This window comes from Sphaeramia orbicularis, chromosome 4 (genome assembly GCF_902148855.1).
Source record: "Sphaeramia orbicularis chromosome 4, fSphaOr1.1, whole genome shotgun sequence".
Taxonomy (NCBI): Eukaryota; Metazoa; Chordata; class Actinopteri; order Kurtiformes; family Apogonidae; genus Sphaeramia; species Sphaeramia orbicularis.
This window is the reverse complement of record NC_043960.1, coordinates 50,046,438-50,069,136: the sequence shown is the minus strand read 5'-3', so window position 1 is coordinate 50,069,136 and position 22,699 is coordinate 50,046,438. Positions and strand designations below refer to the sequence as shown.

The 22,699-nt window shown below is 40.8% G+C and overlaps 1 protein-coding gene across 2 annotated transcripts in view; it reads left to right on the top strand.

The window, feature by feature from the left end:
* The window catches only part of enc3 (ectodermal-neural cortex 3), a 52,202-nt gene extending 42,478 nt beyond the window's left edge, over positions 1-9,724 (top strand). The window contains exon 4 of one of the 2 annotated variants that reach the window (XM_030132090.1): positions 9,249-9,724. The gene's annotated coding sequence lies outside the window, so the exon portion shown is untranslated. Of the gene's footprint in view, positions 1-1,178; positions 3,543-9,248 lie in introns of those variants that run through there. The other variant, XM_030132089.1, reaches the window with a different exon arrangement.
* The last annotated feature ends 12,975 nt before the right edge of the window (positions 9,725-22,699 follow it).

The window sequence follows — 22,699 nt, the reverse complement described above, 5'->3', positions numbered from 1 at the left end:
CCAACCACCCCATTAAACCAATAAAGAAGTGGTGCTCTGGGTCACTGGCAATTTATCAATCCAATTTGGTATGAATTCAACCAATATTTTTGCTGCTAGAGTGTTAAACAAACAAACCGAACCAAAAACAATACCCCTTGCCTCCCCTTTGGGGGGCAGGGTAAAAATCAAAGCAGACATTTCAGTTCAAATACAAAGTCACTTTTTTCTTCAGTGTCCCTCATTTTCACTAAACTAAAGTTCATGCCAACATATTGAGCCCAGTCTCCTGTCCCTCACAGTGTAAATATGATGGTTATATGAGTTCCTATCTGTGTTTGAGGACTAATGTCAATCATAACCAAGCAATGAGTTACTCCCCAACACTGTTAATACAAGTTCTCAAAAAAAGGACTCCAAGGCACTAATTTTCAAAGCAATTACAATTAAAAACAAACAAACAAAAATTAAGTACTATCTATTAGACTTCTAAAATGCACAGCAAACTTTTTGGCTTCCAAGCTGCAGATTAGTTTTGGTTGATGGTTTGTGCCTGTTCAAGGTAGTGTTTGTTCCTGGAGGATTCTGTTGGTATCTGTAAATTGGTTCAAGAGTCTGGTTTAGACCAGCTCTAAATGTAGTGTCATCAGATAACTTTTGTTATGACGTGGCACTTTATAAATACAATTTGATTGACTGACTGACTTCTGGATAGGAACTTGAAGCCACATCTCACTGAGATGTTGTCTAAAATATTGTTTTAAAAGAGAAGTCCAAAGAGCACCTCAAACACTTTCTTAAAGGAGACACTCCTTCCCCTTGTTTTTCATTCCTGGTTGTACATTTGTATGAATGTTGTCCAGATAAAGTAGATCAGCACATGGTTTTGATTATTGGCATTTTAATCCCTCTTTCCTCAGGAGCCACAGTAACTTGCTGGGCTCAGATATTTATTACCTCGCAACATAAATGGCTGGAGCAGCTTATCCCCACATGCCAGAGGGACTCTGACTAAATAACAGCCTGGGGGGGTTGATAAGCTGATGTGTTGGCTGGAGGACCAAGGTCTCTGCATTCCTGTCTGTCTCTTGAGAACGTCCTCTCCACCCTCCAGTCATGTGGTCCAGGTCCTCACATATAACGGCTCCCTTCAGTTCACAGGACATTCAACTGTCTGTCACCCTTTGTGTCTCCACCAGATTGGCGGCGGGAATGCAGGCATGCATCTCCCTTCAGTGACTGCACAGAGGAGGAGGAGGATGAAGGGCTCCATCCAACGTGATTCACATGATTTTCAGCTGTAGCCGAGACTGAGTTGTGGCAACAGCAGCAAAAAGACTGGAAGTCTGTTATCTTGACCTGCCTCCCCAATCCATTTACTCATCCTTCTAGTGTAACTTGCCCATTTAGGTACTAGCCTGAGCTGGACCTGTTGCCATGTGGACACTGACAGGAACCACACCAATATGTTCTGGGTATAAAGAATATTTGGTCTATGTTGGAGTTCGGACAACTACAGGAACCCCCGGGGGGGGGGGGGGGGGGGGGGGGGGGGGGGGGTTGTCGTCACGAAAAATCACAGACTCACTGGCTATTGGTACAAAGGAGATGAAGCCGAAATGCAAGCGGTTGGATTATTACAGTATTTCTCAACGGGGTCAGTACCCCCACATAAAGAGCCTGTGTAAGCTCCAAGATAACAGAGGCACATACTCCACCCCCCATTGAGGTCCGTCGTGTAATACAGATATCAACCCCCCCCCCCCCCCCCCCCCCGTCACAATTTTGTTTGGGGGCGGCAGGTGGGAAATGATAAGGAGGGGGGAGGCTGTACCTACAGAGCTATATAACCCACCATGTCCTCCACATACAGGTATGTCGCATAACTTTTAGAATACCCCCCATCCCTAATTTTTTCAGGTGTATGGGGAGCGGCAGGAGGCTCATGATGCCGTTAGTGGCCCTTAGTTCAAAAAAGGTTGAGAAACAATGCTCTAAAGCAACAAGCTTCCGTAACTTTTTTGCCTTGAACTGCTCATTGACTTGTGTTAACCTCTTAACCACCACCAGGCCCCCAGCAAATCATTTTAGAGTTAGGATTTTATTGAAGCCATGATTAAATTGATGTAGTTATAGGTTGTGTTTTACCCAAATATCCAAAAGTGTCATCCATGTCTTACATTGGACTTGTATATGTCCTATATAAAATCTTACTGTCAGGATAACGGATTTATTTAAATCCAATTGTGAAACACTAAAATTGGAAGATGGTTCCTTTTCAAGTCAGATTTAATTAATGCATTTTTAGACTTTTGTTGTCATCCTAACGTTCCATTAAAACAGAGATAATGTTAAATGGTTAAACATGGTGATGGTCTTAACGGCATCTGCCCTAACATGTTACTGTTGCTCACTGACATTACTTTTACAGTTGACTTAAAAAAAAAAAGGTCAGCTGTCCTCTATTGTGGTTCCTCTCTCGGTTAGCTGTGGTTACTCAGGTATAATTTATTCAGAGTGCTGATGGACTGAATTAGATCTTTGCCGTGCCAGGCCTGATAGGTGTGTGTGTGTGTGTGTGTGTGTGTGTGCGCGTGCGTGCGTGCGTGTGTGGTGGTGGTGGGGGGTACAGGAGAAGGCATTTGGAGAAGTGTATGATTTTGTGCACAGAAAACCATCTTCCTGTCTATATTTTTAGATTTTGTTCTTGGGCTTCCCTCAATTTTGGTGAGCTAAATTTATATATCTTTCTTGGACTTAAAATACAAGCTCACACAGGACAGATCGTGGCCTTGGATGGTTGTAGAAGGTACTTCTATTCTGTTTCAGGATGTTATTTCAAATTAGGGTTTTTTTGCCAGTAATGTCATTTTTCAGTTTTTATCCTTTTATCTCAGGGTTATTTACAGTATAGTTTTTGTTCTGTATAAATTGGCATTGCCTTTATTTAGTCAAAGAAGGCTGATCTGTGTTTTCCATCCTTTCTATTTCTGAAAATAGTTTGTGAATGTACTGTTTTCGACTTTACAGAAGTCTCATTTTAAGATGCATTCACTCCAAGTGATTGTTTAATAGTGGTGATCATGAACATAAATATTACCAAAACCTGAAAGCTAACCTATATGTTATTCTGACTTAATAATGAAGCTAAGTGTGTCAAAGTTAGTTAACAAATACTTTGTAGCAATAATATTTTCACTGAATACTTTGAGTGTTCTCAATAGAGGTCTTTTTTGTGTGTAGTTTGTATATTTGCTTCATAATTACTTTGTAGAACTTTTTGATTTGCACAATTTGTACAGAGAAATTTCTTACTGGTCTTAATTTTTTTTGTTTTTTGTTTTTTTACCTTCAGCTTAACCCAGTTGGGGTAGTGTGAATAATCAAAGCCTTTTGTAGCAAATAATGTTCTCTTGCATCAGTCGACCTTCTAGTCTGTAGATTTCCTCTTTAAAAGTATCAGGTGTACTGATTCATGAAGCTATTACTGATACATAATCTGTTACTTCATGTTTGGTTCATGTTGTACATGCCACAATTTATCAATAAATGTCATCCTCTATATTCCTTTGTCTTGACTTGGTGCTCTCCATGGGAATGACAAGAATTCGCTATCTGTGTCATTAAACAGCATGGCCTGCCATGATCACACACACTGTCTCAGCATGCCTTGAATAGTTTTTAGACACAGGTTTGGAGTGATTTGGGTATTTACCAGGAACGCCAGTCTCCCCCCTCATGTCTGAGGAAGCATCAGCCCATGTTCTCTTTGTTTTATAGTACCCTGCACTTTATGGTTATGAGGTATGTGAGGTCCAAGTCTCAGCTCCTCTGGCACTTCTGTGTAAGATATTCTTGCATATTACCAAACCTCCCTCCTAGAAGAATATGCAAATGCTGCACAGCTTAAAGCAGCATATGACTTTCATCACAATTTTTTTTTTTTTTCTAAATTTGTAAAACCCAAGTGATAGCCTAATTGTCACTAATTTATTAGTCCTTCTGTGCTTACGCACCTTAGTCACTTCCCTCATGGTGAACAGCTCCAAAGATGACTTCATCATAAACAGTCTGCTTGTTTTACATAACAAACTGAAATGTCACTCTAGCCTTTTCAGAAATTTTGACACGAAATGCATTGTGGGAATGGGAACCCAAATGCTGCCTTTACCTCCATCCACCGACTATACTCATTCTTTAAAACAACGCTGGTGGACTGTATAATTTTACGTTGTAGCGATCTAGCTAATTTTCTTGCCAAATCTATGAGAAACCGCTTTCGCTTGGTCGCCATTCCCACAATGCACTTCTCATCAAAATTTCCAAAAAGGCCTGAGTGACATTTTGATTTCTTATGTAAACAAGTGGACTGTGCTTATAATGGAGTCATCTGCAAAGTTGTTCACTGAGAGGGAAGTGATTCAGGTGTGTAAGCACGGAAAGACTAATGGATTAGTGATAGTTAAACTATCACTCTGGTTTTACAAATTTGAAAAAAAAATTGTGATGAAAGTCATATGCTGCTTTAAGTCAGTCAAGTCACTCATCTATACCTCTCCCGCAGATGCAGAGGTTTATGTACGTGAGGAAAGGGCACAGTGCTGACTGGGTGTGGGATGAGAAAGTCTAGTTGGCACATTGGTGTCATCTGGCAGGAGGAGCATGAGACTGGAATGTACCCAGACTCAGCTTCAGGGTGTTTAAGATGCCATACAAACCACCTTCATGCTGAAATGACATAACTTTCAGTGTTTCTATTAGGGCATTAACTGAAAAGTCGGTTTGTTGACGTCTGTGGCACAAGTCGTTACATTGGAGGAGTCGACTAGTCATGTGTTATTCTCTCTCTCCCTTCCATCACCCGACAGCGGGCGAGCCATCATTCAGCACAGGTTGATACTCTCATCTTAATACACGAAAACATGGAGTGCAGTGAGCAGTAGTGATACGCGGATCAGCGGACCTGGGTCGGGTTGGTGCGGGTCCAAAAAATGTCACTTTATTTGCGGGGTGGGTCAAAAAAATTCCACAAAGCAGGTTAAAAAAAAAGAAAAGAAAAGAAAAACCTGCACATCACTAGGGCAAGGCCAAGACTGAAGGAAGAAGATGACTCAGAGTAGGATTACTAAACTGACTGTGATCTAGAAAAACTACGGTCTCAGTAATGTTCTGTGAACCGCACAAGCACCACCAATATTGAATAATAATTTGGATGGCCAGTGTGTTTGGATTATTCTGTTCATTTATTTCATAAAGACAAAAGGCCCTTTTCCACCAAAAGCCCAGGAACGTCATTACCAGGAACTTATTTGGGGTAAAAGAATTCTTGGTAATTGTGTTTCAATCGCACCCAAAGTTCAGGGTAATTTATTCAAATCAGGTTGATGATGTATGAGGGAGCAGTAAAAGAAACTGCAGTACAGTTAATGTACATTCACAAACTAAGCTCTAGCACAATAAAATGACACAGTACTTTAAGTGGACGGTTTGGGTTTAACGTTTTACTGGTTGTTGAATCACTTAATCCATCTGGAAAACATTTTAAATTAAATTAACAATCATTACATATCCATAATTTCTATTTAAAAATGGTAGAACATGTATTTACAACTTCTCATTCCTTAAACTAAACCAGATCTAACTGTAAGTGTGATGGATGGTTGTTTTTCATTTCTGTTTTATAGATATAGTCCAGGTTCAACCCTAAAGTCATACAGATTTACACAAATGACTGAATTTTATTCGACTACATATTACTCATAAAAGTACTTACACTCTACTTATATTTTGATGCCTTGTAAATGAACAGACAGTATTAGTTTAGATTTTTTTTTTTTTTTTTAATTAAAAATTGAAACAAAACGTGCAAAAAAAATCAAGGTGCCTTGAGATTAAAAGGGAAATTAACATCTATGAAAGGTTCAGGCTTCTGGACCAGTGTCTGGACCAGCTGGTCCAGGACAGCCAGTGTGGAACTCCATGGTCCCGGTCCCTGTTTCGCTTTCCTACATGAAAAGTAATAAAAAATGCTAAAATGAATAACAGAACACATGATGACAGATTCCTGCTACTATGATGTGACATGTCAAGTGTCTTACCTGGGCCATTGTAAAGAACAGGAGATGATGGACGAGGGCACAAACAAGTCGCAGGTTCAGAAAAAGAGACGAGTCCGTCCGGTCCATTTCAGGTGGAAATCACAATACATACAAAATAAATCGGTGTTCTGCTCATGGCGACAACATGAATACATCCAGTTCTCTGATTTAGGTTTGGTGTCAGACTGTTGACCAGTTCGCATTAGGTTAACCTGACTTTTCACTGAACAGCTGATGTGCCGCTGACTACTGCTACAGCATGGAACGAACTAAACTTAATATTTCTGTGATATACATACCATTGGTTTTTTTTGATCCACTGTGACCGTTGTGGTCCTTCAGGTTCTTTTAATCCTGCATAAGTTTCTTTGGCTTTTCTCATATTTCTTTAGGCTTATGTCTAACATTTGGCTCAGACAGCTTTTACTCAAACCTCTCTCGTTTCGTGTTGGGGATTCAAAGTCCATCTGAATTTCTGCCTCCGCAAATATGCTCAAAAGACCTTGGACCGTGTCGTCCGTCCACTTGTTGTAGCTTCTCTTTTGGTCCATTTTTCGAACTAGAAAAGCACTCGGAGAGCGCAGACCTCCGCCAAGGCAGATCTGCCCCCCCCCCATCACCACCAAAATTTAATCATTTGTTCCTTGTGCCAGTATCAACATTTCCTGGAAATATCATGAAACTCTGTCCATAACTTTTTGAGTTATCTTGATAAATAACCAACAAACAAACCTGGCAAAAACATAACCTCCTTGACAGAGGTAATTATGAAAATATAAAGCTTGTGAAAATTAAATGAATAAATTAAACTACACAGGTGAACGGAATGCGGAAACGCTGTGAGTGTAGTCCACTACTCAGTGTTCTCCAGCACACAGCCCCACCCCTAAGAGTTCCTGGCAATCTGAAAAGTACTACCTCCCTACCAGGAACTTCTTCGGGGAAAGTTCGGGGCCGGGGGAAAGTTATTTACCCGAGTAATTTTCGGTGCAAATGGAACCGGGGTTTTTGAAAGTTTAGGGTAATGCTCAAAATTCCTGCAAAAGTTCCTGTGGTGGAAAAGGGCCTAATGCACTCTTTTCTCTAACATGCTGTACGTCTTGGCTGCCGCTGTCTTAACCTTTTCCCACTTTATGCTGTTCACTTAAATTTAAAAGAAAATTCAAGGTGTTAACCTATATTTTGTTTTGGTTAAATGTCTGTGTCAGGTTCAGGCCACCTAAATTCAAGGAAAGACACAAGAACACACAGGAGTCAAGTGTCTCTTGCTCGCGAGGAGAGTAGTTGACAGAACACTGCTCAGTCACAATGTCCCAACTCACTCTGAGGGTCCTGCCCTTGCTGTCCTCATTTATTTCATTTGGGTGTTCCCTAGTTACATGGGTTTGATTAGTCTGAGGGTTTACATATTGATCACATTGTTAGTACATGGGTGCATGATTATTTTCCTCTGATTAAATGTCAAGCTGAATCATCCATGCTTGTGTCTTTCCAGTATTTTCATTTTGCTCTTTACTGTACATTGTTAATGTTCCAGTGAACATTATAGGCCATAAGGTGAACATCGTATCATTTCATCCCGTTCCGACATATGGGGCACTACAATCGTTTTACTCAGTTACAAAGATATATTGTTCCTGAGCTAAATGTCAAAAGTTCAGAGTATGTTAACCCTGAGATGAGGGAAACTTGGGGTTTTCCGTACCAGAAGGAGAGGTAAGTCAAACCCTCAGTCTGTTACCACGGTAACTTACTCAGTGAACATAACTTGCTCGCTGGCAGGTTTTCTTTAAGAAACCTCAAGTTTCACCTGTCTCCTCCCACCTGAAACACACCATTAGACATGGATTGTCTGGACAAATATGATCCCATAGATTTAAAAGCACAGTTTATATGCAGTAGTTTACATTAGGAGAGAATTTTCAGACCTCAAATAGATGTGCGATTATTTCCTGATGAATTTCTATTTATCAATTTCTGTGTATTTGGGGTTGGACAATATAAGCTTGGCTTCTTACTACTCCATTTCAGACATAACTAGAAAAGCACTCGGAGAGCGCAGACCTCCGCCAAGGCTGATCAGTGGCCCCCCCCGTGGGCCCCCCCACGCCAAGGAGGTTATGTTTTTGCCAGGGTTTGTTTGTTTGTTTGTCTGTCTGTTTGTCTGTCTGTTAGTGTGCAACATAACTCAAAAAGTTATGGACAGATTTTGATTAAATTTTCAGGGTTTGTTGGAAATGGGCCCCCCCGTGGGCCCCCCCACCCCCGATCACCACCAAAATTTAATCATTTCTTCCTTATCCCATTTCCAACAAACCCTGAAAATTTCATCAAAATCTGTCCATAACTTTTTGAGTTATGTTGCGCACTAACGGACAGACAAACAGACAGACAGACAGACAAACAAACAAACAAACCCTGGCAAAAACATAACCTCCTTGGCGGAGGTAACTAGTCAAGAGTTAAGTGCTACAGTGAAATAGCTGTACAGTATGTAAATTATTTTTCTTTTGTTGGTGATTACCTTAAATATTTTGGAAAATTCTGTTTAAATTCGTTATTTATTTCTTTCCTTTTGTTCACCTTTATATGTTATTCCTACTTATGTTCGATGTAAAGGTTATTATTATCACTTCAGTCTTAAACTCTATATTAAACCCTAAATTATCTTTTAAATAATGTTAGAGACATTATGCGGCAAACGCAGACTGAGATCAGTGATAATCTTCATTTTGCTAGTCTTCCAAATGTAATAGTGTGTGTAGATGGAACACACAGTACTATTACTGTTCCTGCACAAAACCAAGGGGATTATGTTCATAGGAAGTCCCTCCACAGCATCAATGTCCAGGTATTGACACTAATATGTTGAAAATGATAGTATACGTCACAATATACAGTAGCTAATTATAATAATAATAATGCCATTCTCTGCACTATCAAGCTCATTTATGATCCAGCACATATCATTACAAATGTAGGAGCCTAGTGTCCTGGCTCTGTACCTGACTCCACATATATCCAGAGTATAGCCTGAGCCACAGATACTCCACATATATCCAGAGTGTAGCCTGAGAGACGGATTTGCACGCGGTAAGTAACTGGATGCTTTGTGCAATTATCATTTTTGTCTCCCTGATATAAACACACCCACATGTACTTTACTTACAGGGCAGACTGATGGGTACCTACTGGGAGACAGAGGATATCCATGCCAGCCAGCCTTCTCTGCTGACCCCTTACCCATGGTCCTGACCCTGATCCAGGGCCCCAAAAGTGCTTTAATGTGGTCCACTGCAGGACTGGAGCTCAGGTGCAGGATGGAAGGGCGTCAGACTTAATTTGCAGGAATTATTTTTCAGATTAAGCCACACAATCATTACCAGTCAAATGAAGACAAAGAATTCACATTTTGTTGTTCTTCTTTATTCTCTAACAGTAAAAATACAATAATTAGGATCTATAATGCAGTTCCAACAATTACCACCTATTACCTGTGACAATGCAACCCCTCATCTTGCATTCCACTAATTGATTTCCTTGGTCGGCGTACCCAGTCTGTCCATCCAAATACATGTCTTTGTCCATTTTTTGCATCTTTTTTTTTTTTTTTTTTTTTAGGAAATGCCTCCTATACAGCTCTTTAACTGGTAACTGTCCAAACATACAGCATGTAACATACAGCATTTAAAACTGACTGTTGTACATGAAGACTTGGCCTGGCATTTATTGTAAATCACCCTTTGACCTGCTGCTGTGGAAGTTGATGGACCCTTCTCTTGCTGTTGGTCAGCTGTGCACTGTTAAAAAGGATAAGAATGTGAATGGGTATAGATTTACTGTTAGTAAAATAAATAAATAAAAAAACTTCTCTGACCTGTGTGTTCCTCTGGATCCCTCTGAGGCAGCACCTTACAATCATCATCCTCCTGTGATAAAGGAGAACAGTCTGCTTCAGTATATGTTAAATTACCATATGTGGTAGATGTGAGTATTGGGTAGGTTACTTACTACAGCAGGGTTTAACTATGGCCTCTGCCTTCTTCCTATTGACTGAGTGGAACTGAAATATTCATCTATTAGACAGGATATGAGCTGATAGGACATATATGTGTTCAAACAGCATTTGTTAGAGGTTTAAATAGCCATCGAATATTTACGTTGTATATGAGCCAGTGTCAAACTGGAATAAATGACGTACAATCAAGGCCTGACATAATATGCCATTACATTTCTGAATGATGTTTTTATATTTCATATTCTGTTACCTCCGTGTGTGTTTGTCCTCCAGTAGGATTGGTCCTAAAAGCTTCTCAAATCAAATTTTTTCCACCACTTTTATTCAATCCAATAATGTTTAAACTTACAAGCTACAGTTTTTATAAAGTCAAAAAGGCTGTTAAGTCAGTGGACTTACTTACAGTGAACTTAGACTTGCTTACACACTGACTTACTTACACATTGACTCGGGCTTCAGTTTTCGCGCATGATGCCTCTCTCTCTTTAGCAGCAGCAGCAGTGTTGCCTTTTCTACTGAATACCGCTTCGTATTCCCCGTATAATTGAATTAGAACCTCTTCTTTGAGTGGAGTGAAATAACTGGTACTCTTGCTGTCAGCGGTTACTATAGTGAATCCAGTTATCAGGGCTCCATTGATGATGGCTTGTTGTTGTGGTTCGTGCACGTGCCTAACTCGGGGTAAACTTACTCAGAGTCGATTGAACCAATTCATAGCCACTGTTCTGGAACCGGATACTTGGAGTGTCTGAACTCAGAGTAAGTAGACTCAGAGTTTCAAATTAGACTCGGAGTATGTTGAATCCGATTTCTGGAACAGGCCCCAGGTCTCCGTTATGACTTGGTCTTGGTTTATGTGATCTTAACTACAACAATACAAACAGTTCATATTCCCCTCAGTTCTTATTTCACCTCTGATTTTTTTTCCACTCACCTTTTAACCTCAGAGGGTATTTAAAGGAGGTGAAAGGGTAAATGTGTGTGTCAGTGTGTGTGTAAGATGTTGAGATGGAGGAAATAAAATTAAATGAAACTCAGAAACAGCCTCATGAATGTTTTACAAGTTATTTGCATGTTGTGCTCAGAGTGCTTTGAATATTGCCTAACAATTTCTCAGATATCTAAACTGCTGTGACATAATGTTTTAAATATGTAAATGCTGGATGCTCTAAGTGCTTAACAAATTGAACAAAATTCCACTCAAACAGCCCTCTGCTTGCCATACACAACTGATATACATTACATAAAATCTGGAGGGGATGCCCTAAAACAAATACTTGGGTGACATAATAGACTGAGTCTTTTCAAGGTCAGAAGCAGAAAACTTCAATGGATTCTGTTAATTGGATGTAAACAAGCGTCAGCTCCAAAAAAAAAAAAAACAACCTATGCAGCCATGACATCATGCCTGTAGCAGGCTGTGTCCAGTCAAGCATGTGAACATGTTTGAGCCACTATAGATCCAGTGATTCATTAAAGGTTAATTTATGGATTTTTAAGTACAATGCAGACATGCATAAAAAGATGAAACAACCCTCTCTGAAAGGGGGACCTGGCACTGGACAGTGGGATGAGCAGGCTGCTCAATGCGTCCTATTGTGATGTAAAATGTGCAAAGTGAACAATTTCAAACAGCTAATGCCGACAACACAATTAAAGCACAGAGAATAAATAGACATCTGAAAGTCGGCCGCAGACAAAAGAACCTCAGAAGCTGCAAAAACAAAAAAACAAAAAAAGCATTTGGAGAACAAAGAAGGATAAGGAGGACAAACTGCCATAACAATCTGGATTGTGTTGAAGGATCTGTGGCGTCTCTGTGCTTGTTACGTGTTTGTGGCCTTATGAATTAATGTGTGTGTGTGTGTGTGGTGGGGTGGGGTGGGGAAGTTACCACTTCTTGTTCACTCATAAAAAAAGAAGCAGCGAGGTGGAACGGACAGGATCGCTGCTGTCTGCCTCTCCACCCAAATATCGACGAGTGTCTGCCGGCCTAAGACCCCCCAGCTGTGGCCTCTGTCAGCCCACTGAGGCCCAGGACAAAGACGCCTTGATGGGGCCTAAATCAACCCCCCCTTTGCCCTCTCCTGGGAGCATAACAACAAACCCCACAGCAAAGAGAGCAAATCAATAAAAGGTTCAGAGCACCTGTGATGCTGTGAGAGGTGAGTGCCCCTCTTTATTTAAAGTATGGACATGCAAAAAAGACAAAAGGTGTGGGACCAACACATGCAAAAAGAACAGCTGTGGTACTCTGTGGCATTTATTCTGTGAACTCTGCTGAAGGGATAAACATCCATCATATAAAACATATTCCCTCATTTGGAGATTAATGATGGAGGTGAAGAGTGGTTTTAGGGTCATTCTAATTCAAATTTAATTCAGTGACCCGTATGGAGGGGGGGAGGGGAACACACTGTCGTCTTGTCCTCTGAGACACCACTACAGACAGGTTTTATAACCTATATGGATTTGTTAACTTTGCTTTATTCATTTTGCTGATTTTAATTTTAGGGCTGGAGGACACAATGACAAAAGCCCTTTGGAAACGATGATGTTCATTCTTAGTCTCCCAAAGAAACACAAACTAAGCATGCTTGAAAACTCACCAGATTTTAGCAGTAATGAAAAATGCTATATTTGGATCCCCTCAAGATCACTCTTTTACCAACATGGATGAAATTTGCCACTCATGTTTATCACTTCAACATTTAAAAAACAAATCTAAGGATGACATGACATCCACCTAAAAGGAAAATGCATTTTGAATTTTGATTTTTTTAATGGCAATTTATGCAGATTCTATTTCAACAATGTGGATGCTCTGCAATAGCTTATTTATTATTATTTGATACTTTAAATTTGCCTTTCTACTACAATAATGAAATGTGTGGTACATTTGTGAAATTATGTAACTACAATTAAGAAAATAGTTCAGATTTGTATTATTTTATTTGAAATTATGAACAAATCCAAATTGAGTTTGACACAAAAGCTGCCAGGCCTAAATGTAGTATATGTATGACATTTTGGCTGATGAAAAAATATAGTTGGTCTATGCTTCACATTTGCAGTATATTTTACTGATAAACCATGCAAGACTGGCTTTAAGCCTACAACAATGATTGTAAATTGCCCTTCGTTTTCATATGTTCTTTTTTTTTTTTTTTTTTTGACAAAGCCACTGGAAAGAGGCATAAGGGATACAGACCCCTGGTCTCTGAGGTTGCACAGTAGCTCAAAGAAAGAAAAAAAATTCAGCTTCATCAGCAAAATTTGGTAGACACTTGAAAATGTTCAGATGAACAAAAAAACTTCTTGGACCCATGGTCTTCATTCAACAACAGGTCCACCATTTTGGTGAACCTGCAAAGTGCATTGTGAGAATGGCGATCAAGCCAAAGTGGTTCTTCACAGATTCAGCAAGAAAACAAGCCAGATCGCTACAACGTAAAATTCTCCAGTCCACCAGGGTTTTTTTTTAAGAATGAGTATAGTCGGTGGATGGAGGTAAAGGCGACAACTGGGTTCAGCACTCAAGAAGACACAGCAAAATTGCTGCTGCATGGAATTCTCATTCCCACAATGTGCTTGGCGACAAAATCTCTGACAAGGCCCAAGTGATATTTCGGTTTGTTATGTAAACAAGTGGACTGTGTTTATGATGGAGTCATCTTGGAAGTTGTTCACTGTGAGGGAAGTGATTCAGGTGTGTAAACACGGAAAGACTAATGGATTAGTGATAATTAGGGTATCACTAGGGTTTTACCAATTGGAAAAAAAAAGTGATGCTTTAACCTGAGTGACTTCAGATTTGGCCAGTTTTATCTAAAGACTGTAGCAATGAAAGGTCATCTTTATGGTGACGTTCTGTTGATTGGTGTTGAGTATTACAAATGCCTTTTTCCAGAAATGGCTAAATACAACCTTACCATGAAATTCCAGAAATTCAGCCTTCACATGAGATTTAACCAAAATTTTGAGGCAAAGCCAGACTTACCAAAATGCTTTTTAGGCCTATAAACAACCACATCAGGGAAACCGGGGGAAAATTTTACCTGGTACTTTCTGTGTCCAGCCTCTGTTTGCCTCAGATGATAATAGCTCATATGTGAACCACTGAAAAAAAGGCCAGGCCTGACTGCATACTTACAGTAGAACTCGCCAACTGCAGTCCAACCCAAAGTGCACAGAGGTTTATAGGCAGGGCTGGACTGAGACTCATTTTCAGCCCTGGAGTTTCATACCTCAGACCGGCCCACTTTAGATCACCACCAATTATTATTAAAATCATCGAATTATAACCTTACATGTTAGGTCTATACACTGTTCTGCAAAGCCTTGTAATTCAGTGTATTTTCTAAAATATTTCCAATTCAGTGCAAGTAACGGTTGCTTCACAATGTGGATTTATTTCAACAGTGAGTGCACATCGACAGCTCCAACATTATTATTCCTCACAACACAACAATAACAGAATCTATAATTTTGTTCTTATAAGTGTTAACATTTTTCAAACCTTTAAAATGTTTGAAATGAAATAAAAGAATATATAAAAATATAAAAAAAAAAAAAAAAAAAAAAAAAAGCTTGCTGCAATTTCTAATAACTATCATTTTGTATCCCCTGCATCAAAAGATTTCCATCACAACTTACTTGCGGTTTGTTCCATCTTTGCTATTGAAAACTTTTGGTATAGTTATATTAGGGGTTTGATGAGGATGATAAGAAAAAAAATGTCTGTAAATCCTGTGACTGAGGGCGAACAAAGTAATCAAAGCTAACAACAGACTCATCTTCATCTTTCTCATTTGTGACTAGTGGTTCAGGGTTGTGTTGCTGAGCTGCTCCTCTGTCATCAGTAGACTCTGCTCTCCCTTTCACACTTCCTCCAGTTTCCCTAGACTCACCTGTACCTGTATCACAATAAAAAATATCTACAGACATTTTGACTTACTTAACCAATTAAGATATTTACATTGGCAAAATATGCAGGCTTATTTTATATTACTTTATGCTATTGCCTTTCAATTATGGGCTTTGTGTATTTACTGTCTCACTTTTAATAATGAAAAATAAAATAGGTCAGGACTATGGTTTGGGTATAGAAAGTGGTTTTATTGGAACTAATGCTTGTTCACACAGTCTGTTCCAACAGCTCGCCTTTTCCTTCCATCCTGACAGGAGCAATCCCCTCATCACTACTGGCTCCTGGCTCTGCTTCTGACACTAAAGCACATTTTAAAAATGGTCAGAATTCTCAGCACAAATCTTCTATTCCGCAAAGCCTTGGTGTCAGTTTCATTCATGTAGTGCTGAATCATCTAGTATCTCAGAGCACCTTTCATACTGAACAGGCCTACACCATAGTCTTCATTGTAGCCTATTTCTTCTAATAATCTTCCCTCTATGAGCAGTCCTACCTGCCCACTCTGGACTTGTGGGCTCATGGCTGGTGCCTGGTGCTGGATCTGCTTTCTGACTCTGAGGAGCTACAAGACAAAGTTTCCCAGTTATGTGGCGTCGCATTATACTATTATTTAAATTGCATAACGTTATGTTACACGCCACACTGCCACACAATTCATTGACTCGATAATTAACTAGCTTTAAAGGTGGTTTACCCGGTTCATTGTCCTCATTAGTTGTTTCCAACCGGGAGGTCGTTTTTGAGAAAAAGTTGCCTATTTTGGCACATTTGGCAGCGTTTGCTTCCAGAGCTTTCCTCTTTTTAATTCTTGCTTTTCCACACCACCCTTGCTCTTTCTATTATCCATGTTTCAAACAGCAAACACAGCTGACCATCCACAGCCTACAGAGCACAGATCATATATGCTCCACAGCTACAGTATAGAGCTACTAACTGTATGCAAGGACAGATTACGTCAGGTCACGGTGCGTCTGTGTCTGCTTGCTAGTAGATGGGGTGGGGCCCAGGAACAGCGGTTGCAGTTTACGTGATCAACCCAGTGCTATGACTGAACCCCCCCCCCCCCCCCAAAAATAAAAATTAATATATATTTAAAGTGAACTCCGGCCCTCACGGCCTAAATATTATATCGGCCCACCGGGAATTGTCCCGGTCCTCCCGATTACCCAGTCCGGGCCTGTTTATAGCCCAGATCATTACTGCTTACAGCTTTAATTTAGTTTGCTTTGTGTTTTTTGTGAATGCTGAATTGGTGCGACAGAACTAATAAATATGTTGTGCTGGTCACTGTGGCTACAGCATGCTCTGTGTGTAGGTGTGTGTGTGTGTGTGTGTTTTAAGACTGAATTACCACCAGGAGCCATGCATCTTAAAAATAGTGCACATTCTGAGAGGTGCACTTCTTCACTCTCACTCTTACATAAGACTCTCTCATTCCAAATCCCTGTAAGCAAACATCAGTCCCATATTCTCTATCTTTTTCAACTTCAGCTCTGTTCATTTCATTACATTTTGCTGCCATAATCCCTAAAAAAAAAGCCTAAACAAACCTGTCTAAAGCCATAAGTTAAATTACTTCCAATGTTTATTTTTTCATTGAACCTTTATTTAGGGAAAAAATACTCAGTGATACTCAGGCTTTATTGCTGGAGCCATACATACAACAGTTTGCATGAAAAATACCATGTGGTCCCTGTTGGATGTTGGATGTGGAGTTGATGTGTCTTCTGTCTCTGTCTATTCTCTTTTCTCCTTTGTCTTCTGGCTTTAGGCATCTTCTCTGGCAGCAGCTCTGTGGTTTTAAAGCTGACTGGGTAAATAAATGAGGAGTAAACAGAATGTGAGACAGACAACTACAGAAAACTACAACCAGCGGGTTTTTAGTTTAGTTTAGTTTTTAGAGAAAGAGTTACAGATGGCAAAACAAGCAGCAGTGGACTGAGGAGGAGACCCAGTGCTTTCTGTGAAGTCCAAGACAAGTTGGAGGGAGCCTCTCGAACAAAGCCGATATTCGAAAAAATATAAAGAGAGACAGCTACGACCGGACCCTGGAGCAGCTTCTAAAAAAACTAAAGAAGGACTACAGGGACCAGAAAAGACAGCTTGGACACAGCCGCTGGCTGAAAGAATCCCATATTTGGACCTGCTGGACTGGGTTTTAGGGGACCGGTGAATCAGACTACTGGTGCACTGAACTTGGCCACAGCAGACACGGACTTGTGGCTTTCGATTGTGGATGAGTCTGTGGTTAAAACAGCGGCAAACGATACTGGTAAGTTTTGTTTCTCAAACGGATGATTAATACCTCACAAAAAGTCAACTTTAGAGATTAAAGCCAGCTGCAAACATTACAGATCTTAAAACGCTACCTAGTGGTATGCTAACAATATTTCCATGTTCTCTCCGAAATGTTGTTTCATGTTGTTTCCTTGGTGGGTTCATAAAAGCCAGAACTGAACTGAGTACTTAACTGAACCGTGTTCCAGTAGACAGGGTTATTGTCCACATTGGGGAGAACATGTCCAATTCAAGCACGGTTTCTTTGTTTTGTTCTTTACAGACTTGTTGCCCATGGTTGATGAGACAGATTCACAGCCATTTCACCTGGAGTTTTCTTCCCTTTTGTAAAGTTTTAAAAGCATTTTTTCATTTGAGCTTTTTTTTTTTTTTTTTTTTTTTTTTTACTTCAGCTTGAATAAACCCATTTGAAATGCAGAAAGTTCATTTTGTCCATGTTTCCCTATGCCTCACATAAACATCGGCAACAATACTGCTCTGCTGACCTCACTAATTATCAGTTTATAAACTATCCTTGCATTATGTTTCTATGCATGTAATATTGAAACTCATAAATTTATGTTTATCACAAATGCCATAGAGTGAATATTTATGTTTTACGCCTGTGGATTGCAATATAGGCTTCTAAACACAAGAGCAGCGCTTGCTTCTGGGCAAGTGTCTCCCACACCAGACGCAGTCACATGATCGCATTTTACGATGACCTAATGACGTGGGTCTGACTTGGCTCCGCTTGGCTCTTGAAGTATGGAAAGCAAACTGGTTCTTTGGAAGCACCAGGTTGGAACCAGTTAAGCGCTGGTTCTAACACTGGCACTGAACTAGCACCAGGTTTATTTTGGTTGAAAAGAGGTATGAGAAACCTCTGTTCGAGGGCTGCAATAAAGTAATACTAGCGCATTGACCCATGGAGATCCACAGGTTCTAGGTGTGGTAGTTTTTATGCTGTTGAGTATTAGTGCATGCTGTAGCACATTTGTCCAGCAGTCACTGCCATAGCGTTCAGGGTATAGCAACATGATTGTAAGGCTACTGGATTCCAAAATCACTAATATCTCCCAAAATATTGATCCTATCAACTTCATGTTTTCGCTAATCTGTTCCTTGACCAAAAATACATAACTATGCCAAACTGCAGCAGTCAGCTCTTTCTGGATTATGTATGAAACCTGAGACACACATATATGCACGCACACTGAGGCCACTTAATATAGATTTCAGTCAGTGTCAGTCTGGGTCTAGTCTAGTTGGTTACTATGGTGTGAATAACAGACAGGAGAAAACTTTACATGACATTGCATAACACTACTAATCTATGGAAGTGGAAGTATCATATACAGACAAAATTGCAGCAGACTAAATTTCAGCCAAAATGTTCAAGTGTCTTGTAACTATTCATCTTGTAGCTTAAAATATAGGCAAATGTTGTCATTATCATTTCTTGAAGCTCTTACAGAATAACTCTCAGAGTTGTACTTTATTATAAGTGTCCTTTCTAAGAATATAGTGTTTGGGATGTAAAAAGGCAGAGTGGATTAGAGACTGGTAGGCTGTTTATGCAGACTTGTTCCAGCTCCATTTGACTCTGTCTCACTCAGATTCAGCAGATTAATTTCACTGTTTCTGTTTTTGAGTGTCTGTGTAGTGAAGACCTGTGGCTTTCACAAAGACAGACAGAAACCAAGAAATGTGAGCACTGTGACAGGACAGTGGTATGGCTGTCCACCTGAGATCTGCCCCTCCAGTCCGAGTCCAAAAAATTGGCCCCAAAATACATAGGCCCGTTCATCATTGAAAAGGTGATAAATCCGGTAGCTGTCAAGTTAAAGCTGCCTCAGTCTTTGCGCATCCACCTGACTTTCCACGTATCCAAGATAAAGCTGGTACGGGACAGTGCCCTGATGCTGGTTCCACAGCCACCGCCCCCTCCACGTATGATTGATGGTGCCCCGGCCTACACTGTACGCCGTTTGCTGCGCTCTCGGTGTAGGGGCAGGAGTCTCCAATATCTGGTGGACTGGGAGGGGTATGGTCCAGAGGAGAGGTCGTGGATTCCAGCCCGCCAGATTCTGGATGGACAGCTTATTCAAGAGTTTCACCATCAGAACACAGACCAGCCACCCAACAACCGTCGCTGCACTATGGACAATGGTGTGGTTTCTCCTCCTTTCCATGCTCCTGGATCGCCGGTGGAGGAGGGTCTGGCGTCTGATGAAGAGGAGGGGTCAGGGTCCGAAGAGGAGCCCATGTCAGAAGAGTATTGACCCTCCTCCAGACCCCCTCCGCCCACCCTATCCTGTTCTCTTGTGTTGGGACGTCAGGAGCTGTCCCTTGAGGGGGGGGTTCTGTCACACCTCTGCCTGTTCTGTTCTCTTTCTCTCTCAGTCACACCTCTCATCTCTCTCTGTTGCACCTCTTAATTACCTAACTCCATCCACCTGTGGGTCCCAGCTGCCTATATAACCACTCCCTTTGCCCTTGTATTTTGCCAGATTGTTCAACCTCCGTTTGCAACTCTCCAGCATTTATCTGTCTGAACCTCTGATCCCGAACCTGTTCGTCCTGACCTGACCCACCTGCCCATCTGACCAAGCAGCCTGTCTTCTGCCACGGTAACAACCAGCATTCGCCCGACCACGTCTGTCTGTCTCAGCCCTGGATGTTTCGACCCACCTTCAGTCTCCAGACCACGTCTCAGCCTGCGCCCTTCTGGTTCCGTTTGGATTCCTTGGTTCATGACCTCCACCTGCCTTTGACCTACCTGCTGTCTGTCCCCTGTCTGTTGCAAGTTTGCTTGTTAATAAAACTGTTAAAATACTTAACTCTGTGGTGCTGCTTCTGGGTCCTCCGTTGTGTTTATGTCAGTTTGGTTTGCTGAGGTGTCCTCCAATTTTTACAAGTACATTGGCTCCAGCATACAATAGCTTACTCGATGAAATTAACTTTTCGCTTAAGCCAAAAGTTCCACGGGTCTTATGATCCACTCTATCAAATGCTTTTTCTTGATCAATGCAGAAAAGACCAATATCCAGGCTCTGGAGTTCATTATTTATTCAACCAGGAACACAATAAGTCTGAGCGGAGTGAATGACCATATCCATCCATCCATCCATCCATCTATCCATCTTTATATAGCACCAAATCATAACAAAACAACAACAAAAGTTATCTCATGATAACATACATTACATATAGAGCTGGTCAGAACCAGACTATTTCAGTCTGTTTGCTTTGCATTTTACAAAAAAAATTATAATCAGTACACTGACACTGGTCTCCAGTTCTTGAGAAGGCCAAAATCCCCTTTCTTGGGCAACAGTGTCAGGACCGCTCTTGTATAGCTTCATGGCAAAGTCTCAGAATCCAAACATTTATGGAAAACCTTAAACAAGTCTTTCCTCAGCAGATTCCAGAACCTTTTTATAAAAGTCCACAGGAAGCCCATCCAGTCCAGATGCACGGCCACAACTGAACTGCTGGACTGCCTCTGTCATCTCCTCAAATGAAATGGTGGACTCCAGTAAAGCATACTGTGTATCACCAAGTTGGGGAAGCCCCTCTAGCATTTCCGTTACACAGTCAGGGTCACAGATGTCAGCACTAAACAGGTCAGTGTAAAAGTTCCTTGCTTGTTTTTTCATTTCTGAGAGATCATTAGTTACAGTCCTATCAGGACGTTTAATATCAAGCATCAAGGTATGCTCCCTGACCCTTTTCTCCAGGTTAAAGAAGAAGCATGTCAGGGCATCAATGTCCTTAATTGTTCTCGTTTTTACCAGACCACCTTTTGCTTTTTCAGACAAAAATGGACTTAATGCTCTCTTTCTATTCTCTGATGGTCTCTTATTGCCATCTATTCCACTAAAGAGCTCATCCTCAATTTCTCTCATTTCTTTCTCTAGTTCCTTACAACAATTTCTTTCAACAGGTGTGATATGTGATTTATATTGTTGACAAAAAATTTTAATCTCGGTCTCCCCCACTTCCCACCATAGCATTAGACTTTCAAAGTCTGCCTTTCTTAGTTTCCAAAAAGTCCAAAACTGAGAGAAGACTTGACAGAAAGCTTTATCATGGAGTAGTAGGACACTGAAACGCTAATATGGAGAGCATTGGAAGTGAGTGAGTAATGAAAAATCCATGGTGACTAGATGGTGATCAGAAAAACCTACTGGTACTATTGTTGCTCTGATCAGTCTGCTGTTGTAAGTTTGGTTGATATACAGTTTGTCTAATCTGGCTGCTTGAACACTGCCTTCACTGACTTTCACCCATGCATATTGTTTGGCTGTTGGGTGGAGTTTTCTCCATACATCAGCGAGATCACTCTTTAACAATACTAGACAGAAGGGAGGCTGACTGAGGATGAGGTTCTTGTGTGTTCCTTTCTGAAGGAAGAAAGGAGGAGTTCCAGTCTCCTCCCAGCACAATAACTTATCTGCTGTCAAATTATTTCAGTTAATCATTTCGTTTCTTAAACAGTTTTATACAGTCAGTGCCAGAGCTAAATGCACATATAGCAGTAAACACAAATTGTAGGTTCCTAGTCATGGCCAGTTTAGATTCTGCCCTCTACAACCTTACATGCCACAACATTTTGTCAGTTGATAATGGTGAGAGAACAGAATCACCACGCCTGCACCAAGGTTAGTGCCATGGCTAAGAAAGCACTGCCATCTCCAACTCATTCCCCACTGAACTTCATTGTCAGCTGTGCTATGGGTTTCTTGCAAGAAGAAGACATCTACACTACAAACAACATTTTAAGGATATTTCTTTGTTTTTTTTGTCCCCGGTGCTTAAGTCTGTCCAATTTATTAGGACTCCCCTGGTCCTCCCCTTTGTTTATTTCCTTTTACACTGAGTTCAGCATGGTTCTGCTTGAATGAACACTGCCAAGTTGAGCATTTTGGTAATACTCACAATTGTCCACTTGAGGTGCTTGTTCTTCTGGTCCAATTTTTACAATATTCAAGTCAACAGAAGCCAAAATGAAGATGTTCTTTTCTTTGCTTGTTGTTTTTTTGATGTTTTGTCACAACTGTGGATCTATGTGACGTCATTTGGAAGCCACAGATGTAACTAGAGCAATTCAGCTCCTTGAAGATGGTGTATGGCAGGTTGAGGTGGCCAGACGGTTTGCTGTAAGCCAGAGAGTGGTGTCCCGTATGTGGGAGTGCTATCAGCAGACCGGCCTGTATCATGACAGACCACGTTCAGGATGTCCCCATGTTCTAACTGCTCCTCAGGAACAGTATTTGAGTGTCTCTGCTTGACGAAACCGCTTGGAATCGGCAAGAACTCTGCGAAACAGTCTCCAGAATGTCACTGGTGTTCTTGTTAGTGTCCAGACTATAAGGAACAGACTGCATGCTG